The sequence below is a fragment of the Solanum dulcamara genome, chromosome 6 (assembly GCF_947179165.1).
Source record: "Solanum dulcamara chromosome 6, daSolDulc1.2, whole genome shotgun sequence".
Taxonomy (NCBI): Eukaryota; Viridiplantae; Streptophyta; class Magnoliopsida; order Solanales; family Solanaceae; genus Solanum; species Solanum dulcamara.
The window spans coordinates 9,513,838-9,536,356 of record NC_077242.1 but is presented as its reverse complement, the minus strand read 5'-3'; the positions used below and the strand labels follow the sequence as shown (position 1 = coordinate 9,536,356).

The 22,519-nt window shown below is 33.3% G+C and overlaps 1 long non-coding RNA gene across 1 annotated transcript; it reads right to left on the bottom strand.

The window, feature by feature from the left end:
• Positions 1 to 4,917: 4,917 nt before the first annotated feature.
• Positions 4,918 to 7,251, bottom strand: LOC129892572 (uncharacterized). The gene is made up of 3 exons (XR_008767346.1): positions 7,079 to 7,251; positions 6,144 to 6,185; positions 4,918 to 5,304 (listed from the first exon to the last, which is right to left on the bottom strand). It is a non-coding gene; the product is annotated as an uncharacterized LOC129892572 (long non-coding RNA).
• Between the last annotated feature and the right edge of the window lie 15,268 nt (positions 7,252 to 22,519).

The following is a 22,519-nucleotide window of genomic DNA, read 5'->3' as shown; positions in this document are numbered from 1 at the left end:
ACCACAATATCATTTCAGTTCCACCATTTTTCTGTCGAGACATAACTTATTGAGATTTCTTCATTCTCATTATTTTTAGGTACTTGGACCTCCTAGGTGGTATCACCATTTGTTGTGTCTCTGGGCTCTTCTTGAGCACTTGCCTCCAAATTATGATCATCTTGATCATTTATTCCTTTCCTTTTCCGAGGATTTTTATCTTTGAAATTAATTGGTCTTCCACGTTTTAAGTGTGGCCTAGACTCATTTTCCTGAACATGTTGTCCTACCGGGATATCAACTCGAACTTAAGCATTAGCAGCTGGGATATGCGATTTAGTAACCCGTGGAAGGTTAGTAAATGCATCCGATAGTTGATTTGCAATATTCTGCAAATAAATCATCTTTTGAACTTCGTGCTCATATTGATTTGTTCGAGGATCTAAATGAGATAGTAATAATGAATTCCAATCTATCTCATTTTTCAATTGCTTATGTGCTCCCCCTAATATTGGATATACTGATTCATCAAAATAACAATCAGCGAATCTTGCCGTAAATAAATCTCTAGTCATAGATTCCAAATATTTTATAATAGAAGGAGATTCATACCCAACATATATTTCCAACCTTCTATGGGAACCAATCTTTGTGCGGTGCGGTGGAGCAATTGGAACATATACCACACACCCAAATATTCTAAGATGGGATATATTTGGCTCCCTTCCAAATGCCAACTATAATGGGGAAAATTCATGAAAATTTGTTGGCCTTATGCGCACAAGTGCTGCAGCATGCAAAATAGCATGCCCCCATACCGAAAGAGAAAGTTTTGTCCTCATTAGTAATGGTCTAGCTATCAATTGGAGGCGTTTAATCAATGATTCTGCTAGACCATTTTAAGTATGAACATGAGTGATCGGATGCTCAACTTTTATTCCAACTGACATACAATATTCATTAAAGGATTGAGATATAAATTCACCAACATTATCAAGACGAATTAGCTTTATTGCATAATCTGAAAATTGTGCTCTTAACCTTTTAATTTGAACTAATAATCTCGCAAAAGCCATATTGCGAGTTAATAACAAGCACAGATGTGACCATCTTGTAGATGCATCTATCAAGACTATATAATATTTAAATAGTCCACATGAAGGGTGAATTGGCCACATATATCACCTTGTATACGTTTCAGAAACGCAGGGGATTCAATCCCAACCTTAGTTACTGATGATTTAATAATCCATTTTCCTTCGGAACAAGCAACACAAGACAATTCCTTAGATTGAAGAATTTTCTAATTCTTCAAAGTGTGTCCATGTGAATTCTCAATAATTTTGTGCATCAATAAATCTTTTGTTTACTATGGCATGTGATTCAACAGTACCAATATTTATATGGTACAATCCAGAAGAAAGTGCAGGTAATTTTTCGTGCACAATTTTCTTCTCCATATTTATTCTAGTAATATAAAGGTATTCAACCTTTTCTTTATTCGCAGTCTCAATATGATAGCAATTTTGGCGATTAACCTTGAAACTTACTACAAAACAATGCATAATCAATTACCAATATAGTTCCTCCAGGTAGTAATAAGGCCACTTTTTCAGAGCCTTCAATCAATTTTGTACTACTAGATATTGTATTGACATAGGCCTTTTTTATAATCAAATGACAGAAATATTTTTTTTCTTTTAATATCGTATGAGTTGTGGCACTATCCAAAAGCCACATATCTCCATTACTCATCTTGGATTCAATTGAAGACTGAGCAATTTATTTATCTTCATAAAATAAAAATATATTATAAGAGATAAAATAAATAACAATATTTCTAGATAAACATAAGTTCTTTTTTTTCTTTTAAATAGATAAACGTACAAACATGACAATCAACAGTACATAAAAACGACAATATATTATAAATCATATAATAAAATTTAACATCAATTATAATCCTTAAATAAGTCTTCAACCTCTAAATGAGTAATATCATTGAGGTCATTAAAATCGTCATTCTTTAAAGCTAGATTTGCTTCAATATTATTATTATGCAAATGTTTTGCCTCAATATTATTTTCAAACGCCAAGTGTGACTCTATCCAAGCATTAAAAGAAGAGGCACCACCTCTATTTACCTTTTTTTTAAAGAAATTTTTATAAAGTCTTATAAAATACTCAGGTGTCCGACATTCATTTTTTCAGTGGCCTTTCATGCCACAACGATGACAGTTTTTATAGTTTTTCCTCAAACCATCTTATACTTTTCTTTGATGTATCCGGAATATTGCAATCGCATTGTGGTTACTAAATTCTTATTCTGCTTATCAAGTAATCACTTGATATCACCCTTAGCATACCAATATTCATAGGCTGCATAACCAATCTTGTAGAATTTGTACAACGTGTATTCAATTCTAATCATAGTCTTTCCTTCTCTTGGCTTATTCTGCTATAAATTTCTTATTGTACTAACACTCACTTGGTGTCTATTTTGTCATACTTGCATCCCTTCCTTTACTTACTATTAAGTTTTCTCATATTCTACCATATGAGAGATTTCTCTCCTTTGCTACTTGTATATCCCAATCTTATTAGCCGATAATTACGTTGCCAACATCTCAACCTCTAATCCAGTATAACCTTGCTATCATTTATAATATCTTCGAGCTACTTGTTACTATTCTCATGTTGTATTCGTCCTTTTTATAAGCATCCATCTTTTGATGTCACACTATCCAAGATCTTTACCAATAATTCTGAGCACCATCTCAAATATCATCTTGGTTTTATTTTTCCATTTATTGCTGACTTTCAAATTTTTCTAACTTGTTCCAGCATGGGATCTCATATGAAGTTTAGGTGTTCACCTTAACGTGTTGCAGTGTCAGTTAATTTCATCTTACAGTTATATTTTTCTCATCCACTTCCCCCCTTTAGGGTGTACCCATATCATTATCTATTTATATTCTACTCTATGTCCCCATTTCAAATTTTCAAATTCATGCGATTCTTTTCCAATACATTATCTCTGTCTTTCTTTATATCATCAATAACTTAGATTACCCATGTACGAAACCTCAACACAATCAGAAGGTGATGAGAATTCCCGATATATAGTACAAAATCTCGTCTGATAAATGGTACTCAAATGATATAATTAATGTAGCCATTCATTCAAAGCCATATTCCATTCATTCTAATCAGTAATTAGCTAGTGTTTATAATCGTTTCAAATTCTCTATTCGGTAGCACTTATATTCTAGTGATCAGTGTTCCAAGCTTTCTTATAACGCTATCTTTATCTCAATAGATATCACATGTTCCTCTAGTAATCTCACAATACATTCGTTATTTTTGCAAATCTATATTTCCTATCATCTAAGGATCTCATTATTTTTCGAGGTGAAGTCACATATACACAATACTCCTTTATGCCTTATACGCTTTCACCATTATCGTGTACCCATTACTAACTTTTAATCTTACTCAAAATCATATCCTTTAGTCACTTTTCCGCTAGACTTTACTTTTTTTAATAACGATTCTCATTATACTCACATTATATTCTGTTCTTACTCAATCCCATAGTGTAACACTTTTTAACCTTATTCACGATTCTTACTAAGGGTCAATTATACTCGGTGGAGTAAGCGTACTTAACCTTTTTGTAAATTATCCCTTAGTATCACAACCCCTTTCGAATCATCCTAGCATTTCATGAACAACACATGAAATACATGATCCTGAATATTCCATAAGTTTATGTTTTTCATTCACCAGTTCCATCTCCAATTAATTGGTTAAGGACTAATAAAATGTTATCATAAGGCATTCTTCAACCACCACCAAAAGGAAGCTAGAATCCAACGAGCACCACCGGACCTCTTAGTGCTTGATGCACCTGGTTTACCTCTAGACTTATTCTTAAATTTTGAATGAATTATTTAATTCACAAACTAATTGTTGAGTGCCTTGTACTTCTCAATGGAAGTAAAACTTAATTATGAGATGTTTTTTTTTCCTTCAACATAAGCTTCTTTTAAGGCAAACATGCGATTGGAAGTTATATTGGTTCATTCAAATCAATTCTAAATAGGCTTTTTCCGAAATACAATTTCCCCAAATAAGAATGGTGTCCCTTAATGATGACATGGGGGTATTTCTTAACTCTTTACTACAACACAATAAATTTACCTCATGGGTATCAACCTTCAAAATATATTATGAACTTATGTCCCACTTTCTCTTTTTTCTATTTTTTTTTCTGAAAAAAAATAAAAAATTGGGTAGAGTTTCCTCTGTATTTCTTACTATCCCAAAATCTGCACGTAGAAAATACCAACAATGCCTCACAGGTTCAACATATATATATTCATATCATATCGCAGCCACACAGGGCACCCAATATCAATAACAGTATGAAAATGATGGACTTACCTCTTATGTCCGACTCGAACTGCACCTGTTACACTTTTATGTCTACTTTTTCTTTCAATTTTCAACTTTACATTTCAATCATACTTCAATATGCTTACCTTATCCACCATACCTCTTTCGCATCATTACTTACCCGTATATTGTGTAGCTTCCAATAACATCAATCGTTTTCTTCTATCGATGTCGTTCTTCAGCTGAAATCAAAAGATAGAAAAAAAGAATTTCATGTCCTATGGCTGGGCTCTATCGCACGATCTTAGATATGAAAGAAAGGCAACGTCCTAAATGTCCTGTAGCCTCCTGTTTATAGATGTGGTGCACAACACACCGATAAACAAGACTCTACTAGACACGATCTGTAGACACTCCGAGGATGAACTGCTATGATACCACTTTTGTCACGACCTAGCCCCGTAGGCCGTGACTAGTGTCCGAATTGGACACTCGTATACACACATATTATCTATTATCAATCGACAATTAAACACGATATAGAATTTATATGGGTAGCACGTTATCTCAAACGGTCACTTATATATATACCAAAATCAGCTATTTCTTGAGGAGTCTTAATTGTCAAAAATAAGATAACATAATACGTAAGCCGACAAGGCTTTCACTCCGAATGTAAATGTCCAAAAACATAAGCCATACTAGTACACCAGACAACATCTACATACAACCCACTCATGTGTCTACAGACCTCTAAGAGGATTAACAATAGCATATGACGGGACAGGGCCCCGTCGTACCCCTAAATACACAAATATATACATTATAAGGATTAGTACCCAAAGTTCGGGCTCCGAGACAATGGAGCACTTCAAACCCGTTGAGTAGAATCCTAAGTTGGCGGCTCTCCAAAATGAGTATTTGTACCTGCAGGCATGAAATGCAGCCCCCCGAACAAAAGGGGGTCAGTACGAACTATGTACTGAGTATATAAAGCATAAAATACCGTAAATGAGATCACATCTGAAATAAAGATTCAGGAGTCAAGTATCATAATCAATAAATCACTGTACCTGTGTCTTATAAAATGAAGACATGCATATCATCATCATATATCGTACCTGGCCCGTTATGGAACTCGGTGTCACAACTATATCAATATATCGTCATATGTATATATATACCATACCCGGCCCTCTAGCAAGGGACTCGGTGAATAGAGTAGTGTACACTGATACCGTACCCGGCCCATTAAGGGACTCGGTGCCATAATCATATCGTCATATCATCATAATATCATATTATCATATCACGTACCCGGCCCTCTAGTAAGGGACTCGGTGAATAATGTAGTGGAATCCATACATGATAACATACCCGGCCTATCGTAGGACTCGGTGAATAATACCATAACAATATGCACGAATAAGGTATCATTAGCAACCTTGTGAAATTTGATCATTATCGGAGATTTAATAGAATAAGCAAAATAGTCCATCATTTGAAAACCAAGACAATAGTCATTATGAATCACACCAATTATGGATTATACTAAAATATGAATTATACCACAATATGAGTTATACCAACTAGGATGGCTGGAATCATACACATGAGTCAAGATATAACAATATAAATTTTGAAAATCAAGAACGGTAGCCATCCGAGTATATCTACGAATAAGAGTTTCTTTGGAATTTAAGCATACGTCATTCGTTCGTTTCATATGGATCATGCCAAAAGAAGAAAATGTTAACTTTACATACCTTTAGCGTTTATACGTATATGTTGTCCAATATTGTCTCAACCTATATTAAAACGTTAAGCACTATGGTTAAGCCATGGACAAGAATAAAACGTAGTCTATCGTTAGTAGGTTATTTCTAAAAAAATCGGACAGCACCTCCCCTACACCGCTCACTTTTCCCACTTTCAAACCAGCCATATAATCATCAATCAACATCAACAATCCAAAATATTGACACAAAATAAGATTTATTATTGACAATAAGCCTAGAATATTTCCACCCGACTCATGTTACCAAAGCAGTAAATTCAGAAAGTCAGGTACCTCACGTTGTATCTAAATTTGAAAATGAAAACGGCAAAATTGGAATTTATTACCTTCATGAAATATTTAGATCTCTGTCTTAAGTTTCCAATGCAAAAGAAATCAACTCAAAAATCATTTTCTACAAAGAGATATCATCAAAATACGAACAGCTATACATGAAGGATTTTTCATTCCAGAATCTGGACAGAATTTGTCTTATGATTCATCCTCAGTTTTCAACATCATAACAGCAGATATAGACTAAGACATAAACATAAGAGTTGTAGGTACGTGTATTAGCTTTCCAAAACATGTTTAATATCTAAAATCGAAGGTCTACACAATGAGATATTCCAGAATTACTACCAGCTACTCAATTCCAAAAACGGGTTTGAACATTCACAATCTTCATACACCTTTTTCCTCCAAATTCAAGAACAACAACTCATCAACAACATCAAAACAATATCAACCATTATTATACATCATCACTAAGATAATTCCATCTATTTAATCTACCTAAAACAACCCTTTAACCCATAAATCTCAACAATTCACCAAACTAGTTTATAACACTATTTTCTCCGTTCTAATCCGTTAAAACTCTAACTAAACTTGTTAACAATGAAAAGGAGACTTTAATATTACCTTAAATTTGCAGCACCACATAAAATCTTCTCCTTATTGGCTGATTTCTAGCTCAAATTGAAGCCAACGCGACGTACAACAATTTTCTCTTCATGAGCTTCGGATTTTGGGACTCGAATTTTGGTCGGATTTGGTTTTTCTCTCAAGAACTTCTCCTCTCTCTCTCTCTAGAAATTTTCTGGATATTTTCTTAGTCTAAACTATGAAGGAAGACATAGAAATTGGATTAATTTCGTGGGTATTGGGCCTGACCCGAATTAGAATTGGGTTGGGCCGAATTCACTATTTAGTTTGGCCTGTCAGACTTAAAACGTCTATATCTTATTACTCCGATATCATATTTCGTCCCACGACCTATGGTTGGAAAGATATTTCAATTATCTACAACTTTCATGTTGAGAGTTTTCCCAAATTCTCAAATTATAAAGAGGTTATGGCCTCCCGAAGTCAGCTTACCCGAAACGTGACTTTAAGAAAAACATATTTGATGGCTTCTATTTTGATTTGGCTTAAGGGTCCTTCTTGAGATGTATTTTACTACACATAAATTATTCATATAACTTGGCATCTACAACAAATCATGTCCTTTTAAAATTCAAAATTAAAAGTCCTTGAATTTATAACCGTTAGCTTACGAATAATCCAAGATGCAAAAATACGGAATGTAACAGGTAAGGTGGATTTCAGCATCAAGTACCCATGACAAATAATTTTTGTCAGAAATATCAAGTGCTACAAATTCCAAGTTTGGCATGATGAAAATTAATTTTAAAAATAACAAAAACAACTAAAAAATAAATTTCTTCAGTAGGTATACCTGATAGAGAAGTTAATTTTTTAGAAAAATTAGAGATTCGTGTTGATAACGTGTTATAAAATAAATTAACATGACAAAATAAGAAGGAGGAAGTAAAAACAACAGGAGAACAAAAGAGACAAAGCAGTGTATGTATGTATCTATGTCTCCTTTACATTGAAGAAGAAGACTATATTTATAGCCATACAAGTAAGTGGAGAAAAATATTAATAGGTAAGTTGCCCACTGAAAAAAGATAAAGAACTATCCACTAATTCAAAGTGGACAGCCATTAATTTGGTTGATAACACAAAAAGAGAAGTTCAAATGGTCCCTTTAATCAGAAATGGGTCCTATAAAAATATGTATTAATTATGTCAAATATGTCCATTTTATCTGAGTTGGGCCATTTTGGATAATTTTATAAAGTTGGCTAAAAAAGAGGTAAATAAATGTTATATATTGTCACATGATGTAATTTTTCCCATAATTAATCCAAGCGCCCCAAAATTAAAACCAAGTTCAATTATTCAGTCTCATTTATTCACTATTTTCTCATCTTTAAAAAACAAAATTTCATGAAAAATGGGTTGTACATGACAAAGATCTCGAACATCGTAGAAAAAAGTCCTAACTAACCCTAAAAGCTAAACCTTTGGAGCCGAGATCTTATTTTTTTTGTTTAACCAACTTTGAATGTAAACATCCTTTGTCCTAAAAATCCAAAATTAAATATTTACATCTCTTTCCCTCTCTCAAATCAATTCAAATATTAAATTCAAAGCGATTTCAAAAACAACTCAGTTTGCCAAATTGGGTTTGGAGAGGGAGAAATCAAATTGCAGGAGAAAAATAAATTTCCAACAGGTAATAAGTGATGAAAGATGTGGAAAAGTTGAATGAAAATCAATATTGAAGAAAACTTTCAATTTTAAAAGTTAAATTTTAAGAATTTTATTGCGTTATTTTAATAATAAGAATAAGAATTTTATTCTTCATATTTACGCAAGAAATTTTTTATTTTATTTTTTAGACTTAAATATTTTGAGGAGAGCTAATATTAAAAATTTGAATAAATAAAAAAAATTCTCTTAGAACAAATTAAAAAATTAACTAATTAATAAAAGAATTCAATTTAATTAAATTTGATTTGTGAGTATCTTTAAATCAAAAGATGGAAGGAAGAACCTTTTAGAGCCAAAAACAAAGATGAAGGTATTTTTAGACCTAAAGGTGGAAGGAGGGTATTTTTGAGTCATTCCCAATAGGTTAGAGGTATTCTTGGCCTTAGGTAAGGGTATCACTTCAAGACTATCCAAGTCTATCAAAAATTAGGTTGATCTATAGCTTAAATTGACATATGAGAAATTTTATTTAAATATTTTTAAAATAATTTTTTTATTTGATATGTTCTATATATAGTTATAATAAAGAATAAAAATTTATTAAGTAATAAAAAATTATTAAAAAACAAATATAATAATTAAAAGCTTAGTAAGAATTGAACGGGTTGAATTATGACCCACCTATTTATTAATTCAATCTATTTTGACCCATCTAAATTTAGTTCAACATGTACATTTAACACATTACTAGAAACAAAAGTTTTTCCCACCGCAAATCTGTGAAAAATTGTACTATATTACATGATTTTCCTACTCATTGCCCATCGAACTAGCTCACTAAAAAAATAAATGGTGTGAAACATATTTTCATTGAAATATTCAAATTTTTCTATATGAATTTTTTTTTCTCTTTTCTTACTTATTCAATTAAAATATATCTGACGATAGTCACTAAATATTTTTCACTAGAAAACTTCAGCGGGATTTTTTTGTGTTTTAGTGACACCACTTCTCATGAGTTTGTAAGTTATTCAGAGCACTTACTCCCTTCGTTTCAAAACAAGTATTGTTTTTTTTTAATTTAGGCACACTCTTTAAGAAATTTCTCATTCTTAGAAAGTAAATTGTATTTTTACTAACTTACCGTTAATAAATATCTTTAAAAAGATGTAGCTCTTTAGTACTTTCTTGGTTATGTACCACTCTGATCTCTTTATTTAAATAACGTAAAATTGGAAGAACATTGTTAATTTCTTTATTATGTAAGACACCACTTATTTTAAAATAAAATAAAAAGATAAAAACATTGGAAAAATTGTAGTATCAATGCTGAGATTATCAGTTTCTCTTATGATGAGATCCTTAGATCCAGACCCAAAGCAAGAATAATTCTTCAGTTTTCTTTTGAATTTCAGAACATGACATAGTCAAATCACTGCTATTATTACAATATTTTTCTAGTTCTTTCTTGTGAAATTAGATTTTGAACTTAATTCACACCTCCAAAAGCTAGTTCAAAAGGAGGAGTATTGTCCCAATCGATGTGGACTTTTTTATTCTTCAATATCCCACTTCACAGGCAGGATTGGAAATCTGGTGAGTGGGCCCAATTTAATTTTAGGGGGCCTAAAATTGGATGAGATAAGTCATATTCTGATACTATGTGAACTTAGGTTTTGAACTTAACTCAAACTCCAAATTAAAAGCTAGCTCAAAAGAAGAATTGTCCGAGCCTTATAAATATACAATTCATCTTATTAATCACCGATATAGAACTTTTTGATTCTTCAACGTTTCTTCTTCTTCTTTTATGATCACTAAGAATTATATATAATGTATATACTATATATCTTGGCAATATGGACATAAATTAAAAAATCTTAGAAACTAGTTAAGAAAAAAAAAACGAGGGACAAGTTTGCAGTTAGGTTGACAATAAATGATGGAGATGGTTGACTTCATGACTTGGAATATGCAACTTTTAATCTCCAAGTTGTGATTTGTTCAAACTGGTCTCCTAACCAACTTTGAATCTTTAAAGAAATCCCTCTCCAACTCAGTACTCAAGTTAATTCACATATTTAAAAAAAAAAGTTGAATGATTGAAATAATTGAAGGGTTATAAAAAAAGAGAGTAGGAAATTGTTGAAAACGATGCATCAACTTGAATTGTTAGAGTAAGTATATCACGTTGAGGCCTTGTTTGGCCGTTACTTCTTCCATCTCAAAATAAATGTAACCCTAATAAAAATTATGTCGATTAAAAAATTAATGTATAATTTATAAAACTATTTCTATTTAATAAATATTTCTTGAAAATTAAATATTATTATGAAGATGGAGTATTAGCGTACAACTAGAATTTAGAAAAACAACTAAACTTTATCTTAAATTTTTAAGTTAATACTTATTTGGAGACAAATAGAGTATATGAAAGTTATCTTTAGGTATACCTTATTTTTATTCTACCCTCTTTTTCTTTGTTGTTGTCCCCTAACTGGATCAATAAATAACTGATCCTTAGTTCAAGGGTCCTTACTTTTTCTTCTCTTTCTGGATATGAATTCATTGTGCTTCTGTTTTTTTTTTCTTTTCTTTTTTCACCTCAGTTTTTTAGTATTATAATCATCAAAATTTATTAATTAACTTTGACTAATAGCATGTTTGGCCAAGCTTTGAGGAGGTTAAAAGGGTATGTTTTTTTGAATAAATGATTACGTTAGAAAATTATAAGTGGGTCTGAGAGCAACAAAAATTGTTTATAGAAGCAAAAAAGAAAGAAAGAAAAAAAGGTTCCCCAAAAGCAATTTTTTGAAATTTACTTTTGAGAATAATGCATTTTGTAAAAGTTTGGTCAAACATTAATTGTTGCTCAAAAATATTTTTAAACTTTCTTTATTAAACATAAATTATTTCTCATCAAAAAATATTTTTAAAAGATAAGTTATTTTTAAGAATTTAGACAAACAGGCTTAATTCAAATTATTCAGACGCCCAAGGCCCATCACTTTATGAAAGGAGAAGCTCTTCTTACTATGGGCTTCTTCATCTTCGGATGTTGTGATTTGCATATGATTATTTATAGGAGAAGCTATCAGACATACATCTATATTATATATTAGGGCTGTACAGGACAAATCGATAAACCGCAACAAAACCGATAAACTGAACCAAATCGGAAAAAAAACCCGACTAGTGGTTTGGTTTGACTTGGTTTGGTGTTTGAAAAAAAAACCCGACCATTATAGGGTTGATTTGGTTTTAACTAAAAAAAGTCAAACCGAACCCAAACCGACCCGATTATAGATATACTACTTTTAAATTATGTTATACATAAAAATATTTATTAAAATGTAATTTATAAATATTTTTTAAAATTTTTTCATAATTTTTTTTTCTTTCTTACATTTAGATTTGGACTTGAGTAGCCCATAAATAATATACAAAAAAAACTTATCTTATAAAGTTATATTATAAAGTTAAAACTTCAAACAGTGTTGTGCCTCCATCTTATATGTTGATATTTTGTACTAGAACTCTTTTTAAGAAGCACTGCTCTGTGCTTTTTATTAGATACTATGAGAAACCCGAAAAAATCCGAAAAAACCCGAGAAACCCGAAAAACCCGAAAAACCCGAGAAAAATTGATATCGAAAAACCCGACTTTTATTGGTTTGGTTTGGTTTATAGATTTAATAACCCGACACAAATGGTTTGGTTTGGTTTGTAAAAAATCCGAACCAACCCGGTCCATGTACACCCCTATTATATATATTAATTCTATTTATACATTTAAATAATTATATATTTTATAATTAAATAAGAGTTTTCTATCATATATTAAAGAAGATAAACCTAAATACATGTATTTTTGCTATCAAATACACTAAAATAGGGATAGAGACAAGCGAGATGGAGAGGGAGGCGAGCGAGATAATCATGTATATATGTATCTAGTGTGATTCGCATGTATCTGAGATACCTGATACATAGGAGAGTGGCTAGGAAGCCGAGGGAGATTTGTCTACGTATCTCGAAAATAAGCAAATCCTCCTGGATACAATGTATCTTGAACAACTTACACCTAATTTTGACTTCATGTATCCCAAGATACATTTATCTTGACGTATCTGAACGCATCAAAATCTAGTAAGATTCGTAATATTCCAAATTAGAGTGTATCTAAGTAATTAGCTCCTAAACTTGTGTGATTTCGGTAAGTTTCCATTATTTATAAGTGATATCAATATTTGAAGAGGCAAATAAATGAATATATCACTATAATAATAAATAATTTCATATATCTTCATTTTATTTGTCATCTTTTTATATAGATTTAATAAAATTTCAGCAATAACTCTAGGCACTGCTTGAATATTTATCCCTCTAGTCTTTTCTATTAACAGTAGCAAAATCAAAATTTTAAGTTTATGAATTTTTAATTTTGAAAAATCAATTTTATCAGATCTATATTAAATGAATATCAACTTAGAAATACAGATTGTGAATCAAAATTAATTAATTTTGTCAAATCTGTATGCAGAATTGTAGCTCCTTCCCTCATTCTACAAGATCCCTTTGGTGGTCTTTTTCTCCTATTTTATTTATTTTGTAATATTATTTTTTAAAGTTTGCTTGAGGTCCACTTAGTATCAAAATTTCAACTTTTTGGTATTAATTATTAGCGGAAGAGATACGCGTATGCGTCGTTGCCGTCATCAAAATCTCAGTCTTCTTCAACGTAATTAATATTTTATTACATTGTGGGCTTCGCGTAGTTTCTTGAGTAATTTAATTATACATAGATTTTTTTCAAAAAAATTATAATAAATAGAGGTAGTGCAAGAAAAAATGATCGAGGGGATTAAAAGATGAGAATGAAACCTTTACGAAAATTGAGACAATCAACTAACTGAATTACTAATAGTTTCAATTGTATATAGTTTATAGATCACTCTTTCTTTTTGTTTCTTTTTTCTCTTTGAAGTGTGACTAATTTGGCTTCACATTAATTTGTCTATTTGCAACTACTTGTGCTCATCAACTATTATTGTACTTTTATAGAGGAGGATTGTGATAGTGTGCTATATATATATATATATATATATATATATATATATATATTGTTATAAAATCAATTAAATTAGCAAAGCAAGAAAGAAGACAAAGAGTAAGAGAGAGTTGTAATATGTGTGTTCATTACACACGGCAAAAAAGGCTATTTATAGCTGAAGAGCAGCTAAGAAGATAAGGGAGAGTAAGCAACTTGTTCTCTTTAAGAGGGTCTCATTTTGAAAATGGGGCATCCACTTTCATTTCTTTTATAAAACTCCTTCTTGGATGTCCATGGAAAAAATAAAAATTCTAGTGAAAGAACAAATATATATAGTTATTCTCAATACACATTGATTGCTGCCTCATTAAAAATCTTGCTAGGAAAATCTAGTGGAACAAAACTCAGTCTAAGGAAATAAGACTGCAGCACGAATTTACTCCCCCTGATGAAGACCGCGATTCAGATTGTTAAGTTTTCGCATTCCAATCTTGTGTACCATCTATTCAAAAGTTGAGGTTGGTAAGGATTTGATAAATAAATCTGTTGGATTATCACTTGAACAGATTTGTTGTACATCAATATCACCATTCTTCTAGATATCATGTGCGAAGAATAATTTTGGTGAAATGTATTTCTGTTTATCTCCTTTTATGAAGCCTCCTTTTAATTGAGCTATGCACGCAGCATTGTCTTCGAACATGGTCGTGGGTACTTTGATATCATTTTCCAAGCCACATCTTTCTTTGATGAACTATATCATTTATCTCAACCACACACATTCTCTACTTGCTTCATTAATTGCTATTATTTCAGCATGATTTGAAGAAGTAACAATAATAGACTGTTTTGTAGATCGCCATAATATAGCAGTTCCTCCATATATAAATAAATAGCCTGTTTGAAATCAAGTTTTATGTGGTTATGATAAATAACCTGCATCTGCATAACCAATAAGGTTTGCACAATCTTTGTTAATATGAAACAAACTCATATCAATGGTACCCTTTAGGTATCGTAAAATATGTTTGATATCGTTCCAATATTTTCGCGTAGGGGATGAACTATACCTTGCTAGAAAATTAACATAAAATGTTATATCAGGCCTGATTGCGTTAGCAAGATACATAAGTGCACCAATAACACTAAGATATGCTACTTCAGGACCAAGAAGTTCTTCATTTTCTTCTAGAGATCGAAATGGATCTTTATCCACTTCAAGTGATCGATCAATCATTGGAGTACTTAATGGATGTGCTTTGTCCATGTAAAATCATTTTAAGATTTTCTCAGTATAGGCAGATTGGTGGACAAAGACCCCGTCTGCTAAATGTTCAATTTGTAGACTCAGATAAAGTTTTGTCTTTTCAAGATCTTTCATCTCAAATTCTTTTTTAAGATATTCAATCGCCTTTTGCACCACTTCAGGGGTTCCAATGAGATTTATGTCATCAACATAAACGACGAGTATAACAAACTCTAATTCTGTTTTCTTAATAAAAACACATGGAAAAATGACATCATTTATATAACCTTCATTTATCAAGTACTCACTAAGGCGATTATACCATATACGCCCTGATTATTTCAGACCATATAATGATCTTTGTAATTTGATTGAGTACATCTCCCGAGACTTACTAGATGCTTCAGGCAATTTTAATCATTCTGGGATTTTATGTAAATTTCATTATCTAGTGAACCATAAAGGTAAGCTTTAACTACATCCATTAGATATATTTCAAGATTTTTATGTATAGCTAAACTAATGAGATATCGAAAAGTTATTTCATCCATAACATGTGAATATGTTTCTTCATAGTTGACCCCGGGATTTTGAGAGAATCCTTGTATAACAAGGCGTGCCTTGTATTTTACAATTTCATTTCTCTCATTTTATTTTCGCACAAAAACTCATTTATAGCCAACTGGTTTTACACCTTTAGAGGTTTGGACTACAAGTCCATAAACCTCACATTTAGCAAGTGAGTCTAATTTTGATTGAATTTCCTTTAGCCATTCTGGCCAATCATATCTACATCGATATTTTTCGATGGATTTAGGCTCAAGACTTTCACTATCTTGCATGAGGTTAAGTGCAACATTATATGTAAAAACATTATCCATCATAATTTTCGATCAATCTAAATTTATCTCATCACCGGTAGAACTTATTGAAAGTTTTTCGTTCACTTGAGTCTCGGGTTCACTGATTTCTTCAGCAATATCAAGATTATTCAAATCTTAACCTTCTTCAGGAAGTTCATTTATAGTATCATCTTTATTATTTCTTACGCTTCTCTTTCTAGGATTTTTATTCTTTGAACCCAATGGTATACCACGTTTCAAGCGTGTTTGGGATTCAAAAGCTATGATACTAGTAGATGATGCTTTTGAAACGTCAATCCGAATAAGCAAATTTACTGCAAGGATATGTAACTTAGTTATCCATTTCAAATTAGTAAATCCATTTGGTATTTGATTTGCTATTTTCTGTAAGGGGGTGATCTTCTGGACCCCCTGCTCACATGTGCGGCTACGTGGATCAAAATGAGATAGTTATTAAACATTTTACGCAATTTTTTTTCTCTTTTGGGTTCTTTTTTCTCTCTCCCTAATTTTGAGAAAGTTGTTTCATCAAACCGACAATCTGCAAATCGAGTAGTAAATAAGTCTCTTGTCTACGGTTCAAGATAACGAATTATGGAGGGTGAGTCAAATCTAACATATTTGTCCAACCTTCATTGAGGGTCCATATTTGTATGTTATGGTGGTGCTACAGGCACGTATACCGCACAATAAAAAATTCACAGATGAATTATATTTGGCTCATGACCAAATACTAATTGTGACAAAGAGTATTTATTATAATTTGTCAATTTGAGACGTACAATAGCATGACCCCAAACAATAATTGATAATTTTATTTTCATAAGTAGAGGTCTTGCTATCAATTGTAAGCGCTTAATAAATGACTCTGCAAGGCTATTTTGAGTATGAACATGAGCAACATAATGCTCAATTTTTATTCCAATTGATAAGTAATAATCATCAAAAGGTTGGATGTAAATTCTCCAATATTATAAGGCGAATAGCTTTAATTGGATAATCTGGGAATTGCGCCCTTAATCTTATTATTTGTGCTAATAACTTCGCAAACGTCATGTTGCGAGATGACAAGAGACATACATGAGATCATCTTGATGATGCATTTATTAAGACCATAAAATATCTAAACCATCCACTATGTGGATAAATAGGTCCGCATATATCCCCATGTATACGCTCTAAAAAGTCAGGAGATTCGATGCCAACCTTCGGGGTTGATGGTCTGGCAATTAATTTATCTAGATAACAAAAAGCACATGAAAATGCATCATTTGTAAAAATCTTCAGGTTCTTTAATGGATGTTCAATTGAATTTTCAAGAATTCGTCTCATCATTATTGATTCAGGATGACCTATTCAATCGTTTCATAGCACAAATATATTTTTTATCAGTAAATTTTTGTTTACGATCAAATGTACTTCAATTGCACTAATTTCTGCATAATATAGGCCAGACGACAAAGTTAGTAATTTTTTCAAAATATATTTCTGGTCTGAGATACTTTTGGTTATACCAATATATTCATTATTCATTTCATTCAGTGTCTCAACATGATATCAATTTCTACGAATATCTTTAAAACTTAACAAGTTTCTTGAAGATTTAAAAGAGAATAGTCATCTTCTAAAACAATCTTTGTCCTCTTAGGCAGAAATATAGTAGCTCTTTCGGAGTTTTAAATCATTTTTGAATTACCAAAAATTGTAGTAACATTTGCTTTTCTTCTAAGCAAGTAGGAAAAATATTTCTCGTTTTTAAAAATGGCATGAGTCATTCCACTATCAATTACACAAATATCATCGTGATTGATTATTGATCCAAACAATATTTGAGACATATTCATAATTTTCTTCAAAAAGAAATAAAGTAAACATTATAGTTAAAACATGGCTTATTATACAAATTTTATTTATTTACATGAATTAAAAAAATATAAACATATTATTTAGTACAGACAAATGAAAAAAAAATTATTTAAATATTATCAAGCTTATCAATATTCATATTTTCTTATGGAAAATTGAAGAAATCAGCTACATCCAGATGCATAGATTCAATATTGTCTTTAGAGATAAAGTTTATTTTGGATTATTTTTTTCTCTTTTCAAGGATGTCGAATATAGCTGAACCAGACGTTTTGATGACCGGCAGTCCGTGACCAGTGCCCCATATTTTCACATCTATGACATATACTTTCTGAACTTTTTTTTGGTATAGCTTCTTGCTTTTCACTCTTCTCTTTTGTATTGCTGATCATTTCTCGGTGTCAGACGAGCATCATGATTATAATTTCTTCTTCGACCACAATCACGACTACAATTGGGGCCATGACCTCTTTTTCGTTGGTTATAGTTTGTCTGATTCATTTCAGAAAGTGGCAAAGAACCAACGGACCGACTATCATGATTTTTCATTAATAGTTCGTTATGTTGTTCAATAATAAAAAGGTGAGAAAGTAATTCAGAATATTTTTTAAAATCATTTTTGCGATATTGCTGCTGTAGGAGCATATACACGGGTGAAAATGTGGAGTATGTTTTTTCAAGTTTGTCTTGCTCACTGATTTCTTCTCCGCATAAATTTAACTGTGTTATAATTCTAAACAAGACAGAATTTATTCAGTTATATTTTTTAAAATCCATTAATCTCAAATTGAGCCAATCATAATGTGTTTGTGGAAGGATGACCAACTTTAGGTGATCATATCTTTCTTTTAGATTCTTCCACAGTTTAAGGGGGTCTTTTAATGTGAGGTACTGTAATTTTAACCCCTCATCAAGATGATGACGGAGAAATATCATGGCTTTGGAACGGTCTTGACTAGATGTCTTATTGTCATCTTTGATGGTGTCTACCAGACCCATCGATTTTAGGTGTATTTCGATATCTAGTGCCCATGATGAGTAGCATTTTTTAGATATATCAGGAGTAAAAAAATTAAGTTTAGAGATATTAGAAATTTTAAGAAAAATAAAATTCTTACCCTTTTGTTACCTGTTTAAAATAGCTCAAAGTGATGGAGTCTCGTGCTAATAACGTGTTATAAAATAATTAAATTAGCAAAGCAAAAAGGAAGAAAAAAAGAAAGAGAGTTGTAATCTATGTGTTCATTACACACTGCAAAAAAAAAGCTATTTATAGCTGAAGAACAACTAAGAAGATAAGGGAGAGTAAGCAATTTGTCCCCTTTAAGTGGGTTCCATTTTGAAAATAGACCATATATATAGAGAGAGAGAGAGAAAAAAAATAGTCAAATGCCCCCTAATCTATTATCAAATTTTCAACTACACATCTATACTTCACGGGAGTTCTATTACCCCCCTAAACTATTTCAAAATGGAATTAACTTCACCCTATAATGCAATACCCAAATTTATTGTGTACGGTGAAATACACGCACCAACCCATATTTAGCATGTGTATTTTCTGTTTATTTTTGTTTTTTATTTACTTTCTTCCTCTTTCTCCTTCTTTTAATCACATTTCACTATCTTTGGTTCTCAGGTAGATCGAAATATAGGAATGGGGTAGGCATTTTAGTAGACAGTGATCTAAGGAATCAGGTGGTGGAGGTTAGGAGAGTCAATGATAGGATGTTGTCGATTAAGGTTGTCATTGAAGGGAGCGCAATCAACATTATTAGCGTTTATGCGCCACAAGTGGGCTTAAGAGAGGAGGATAAGAGGCGCTTTTAGGAGGATTTGGACGAGTTAGTGGGAGGTATACCACCTATTGAGAAGCTTTTCATGGGAGGGGATTTCAATGGGCACATCGGGTCTATTTCAGGAGGGTATGATGATGTGCATGGAGGCTTTGGCTACGGGGTCAGAAATGGAGGAGGCCTTTCACTTTTGGAATTCGTAAGAGCTTTTGGGTTGGTCATAGCCAATTTGAGTTTTCCAAAGAAAGAAGACCACTTGGTAACCTTCCGTAGTTTGGTGGCTAAGACTCATATAGACTTTTTACTCCTTAGGAAGGTTGATAGAGGTCTATGCAAAGACTGTAAGGTCATTCCGATAGACAACCTTACAACCCGACATAAGCTTTTGGTGATGGATTTAGGGATAAAGATGATGAGGAAGAAGAGGGTCGGGGATGATCTATCTAGGATCAGATGGAGGAGTTTGACCACGGCTAATGCCCTGAAGATGGGAGAGAAGTTGAAGGTCATGGGGGCCTGGGATAGTAATGGGGATGCGACTAGTATGTGGGATAGGACAGCTAGTTGTATTAGGACTGTGGCAAGGGAAGTTTTGGGAGTCTCGACTGGTAGTCGTAGTCGGCATCGAGGGGACTGGTGGTGGAATAGAGAAGTGCAAGAAAAGGTGGAAGCAAAGAAGATGGCGTACGCGAAGTTGATAGAAAGCACAGATGAGGTGGAGAAGTGGACGAATAGGGAACTTTATAAGATAGCAAGGAAGAAGACGAAGTTGGCGGTTTCGACGGCAAAAATAACAGCTTTTGAACGCATTTATGCTGAACTAGAAGAGAAAGGTGGGGATAGAAAATTATTCAGGCTAGCCAGGGCGCGGGAGAGAAGGGTACGCGATGTGGACCAAGTGAAGTGCATTAAGGACGAGCATGGAAAAGTATTGATAGACGAGACCCTCATTAAACAGAGATGGCAGTCCTACTTCCATAAACTCTTGAATGAGGAAGGGGACAGAGACTTTGTGTTGGGAGATTCAGAACTTACAGGGAGGCATCACGATTTTGGGTATTGCAGGAGTATTAAGGTCGAGGAGTTTAAGAGTGTTGTTCGTAGAATGCGCTGGGGAAGAGCAACCGGACCTGACGAGATTCTTGGGGATTTTTGGAAGAGCACGAGCTCGATAGGTTTAGAGTGGTTGACTAGGTTATTTAATGTCATCTTTAAAATAGCAACGATGCCCGAAGAATGAAGGTCGAGCGTATTGATCCCTCTATACAAAAACAAAGGGGATATCCAGAGTTGCGACAACTATAGAGGTATCAAGCTACTAAGCCATACTATGAAACTGTGGGAAAGAGTGGTGGAGATGAGGGTGAGGAGAGACGTGTCTATTCCAGAGAACCAGTTTGGATTTATGTCGGGACGCTCAACTATAGAAGCCATCCATCTTATGAGGAGATTGGTGGAGCAACATAGGGAGAGAAAGAGGGACTTGCATATGGTATTCATCGACCTAGAAAAGGCTTATGATAAAGTCTCAAGAGAAATACTATGGACATGTTTAGAGGCTAAAGGTGTACCTGTGGCATACATTAGGGTGATCAAGGACATGTATGAGGGAGCCAAAACCAGGGTAAGGACAGTAGGAGGGGACTCAAATTACTTCCCAGTGGTGATGGGGTTGCATCAAGGATCAGCTCTTAGTTCTTTTTTATTTGCCTTGGTGATAGATGGATTGACGCGACAAATTCAAGGTGAGGTGCCATGGTGTATGCTTTTCGCTGATAACATAGTCCTGATTGATGAGACTCGCAGCGGAGTTAACGCTAAGCTGGAGGATTGGAGACATACATTGGAGTCTAAAGGGTTTATGTTGAGTAGGACCAAGACAGAGTACTTAGAGTGAAAGTTCAGTGAGACACCACAGGAGGTTGGCGTAGAAGTTAGGCTTGGTGCTCAGGCCATCCAAAAGAGAAGTAGTTGCAAGTATCTTGGGTCTATCATGCAAGGCAGCGGAGAGATTGATGATGATGTCACACATCGTATTGGGGTAGGGTGGATGAAATGGAGGCTCACTTCCGGAGTGCTATATGACAAGAATGTGCCACCAAAACTTAAGGGCAAGTTCTACAAAGTGGTGGTTAGACCGGCTATGTTGTATGGAGCGGAGTGTTGGCCAGTTAAGATTTCTCACATTCAAAAGATGAAAATTGCCTAGATGAGAATTCTGAGATGGATGTGTGGGCACACCAGGAGCGACAGGATTAGAAATGAGGCTATTTGGGACAAGATAGGAGTGGCCTCGATGGAAGACAAGATGCGAGAAATGCGACTGAGATGGTTTGGACATGTGAAGAGGAGAGACACAGATGCCCCAGTGCGGAGGTGTGAGAGGCTGGCCATGGATGATTATAGAAGAGGTAGGGGTAGGCCGAAGAAGTATTGGGGAGAGGTGATTAGACAGGACATGGCGCAGTTACGGCTTACGGAGGACATGACCTTAGATAGGAGGGTGTGGAGGACCTACATTAGGGTAGAAGGCTAGTTCATAGTCTCATTATTCTTCTCTATTCATAGGCGTAGTAGTGAATTACGATCTCTTGCGCTTTGATTTCTGATTTCTGTTACTATTTATTACTTTCTATGCTTTGACTACTCTATTTTATCTGTGACGCTTTCATTATTTATTTATTTGTTATTTGTTATTTGTATTTATTTATTTATATTTATTTGTTATCTATTCGTTATTTGTTTGTTGTTTTTCTCATAAAGCTTTTAATTTCCTATTTTTATCTAACATTTTTTATGAGTTTATGCTTTTACTGAGACGAGGGTCTCCAAGAAACAGCCATGGATGATTATAGAAGAGGTAGGGGTAGGCCGAAGAAGTATTGGGGAGAGGTGATTAGACAGGACATGGCGCAGTTACGGCTTACGGAGGACATGACCTTAGATAGGAGGGTGTGGAGGACCTACATTAGGGTA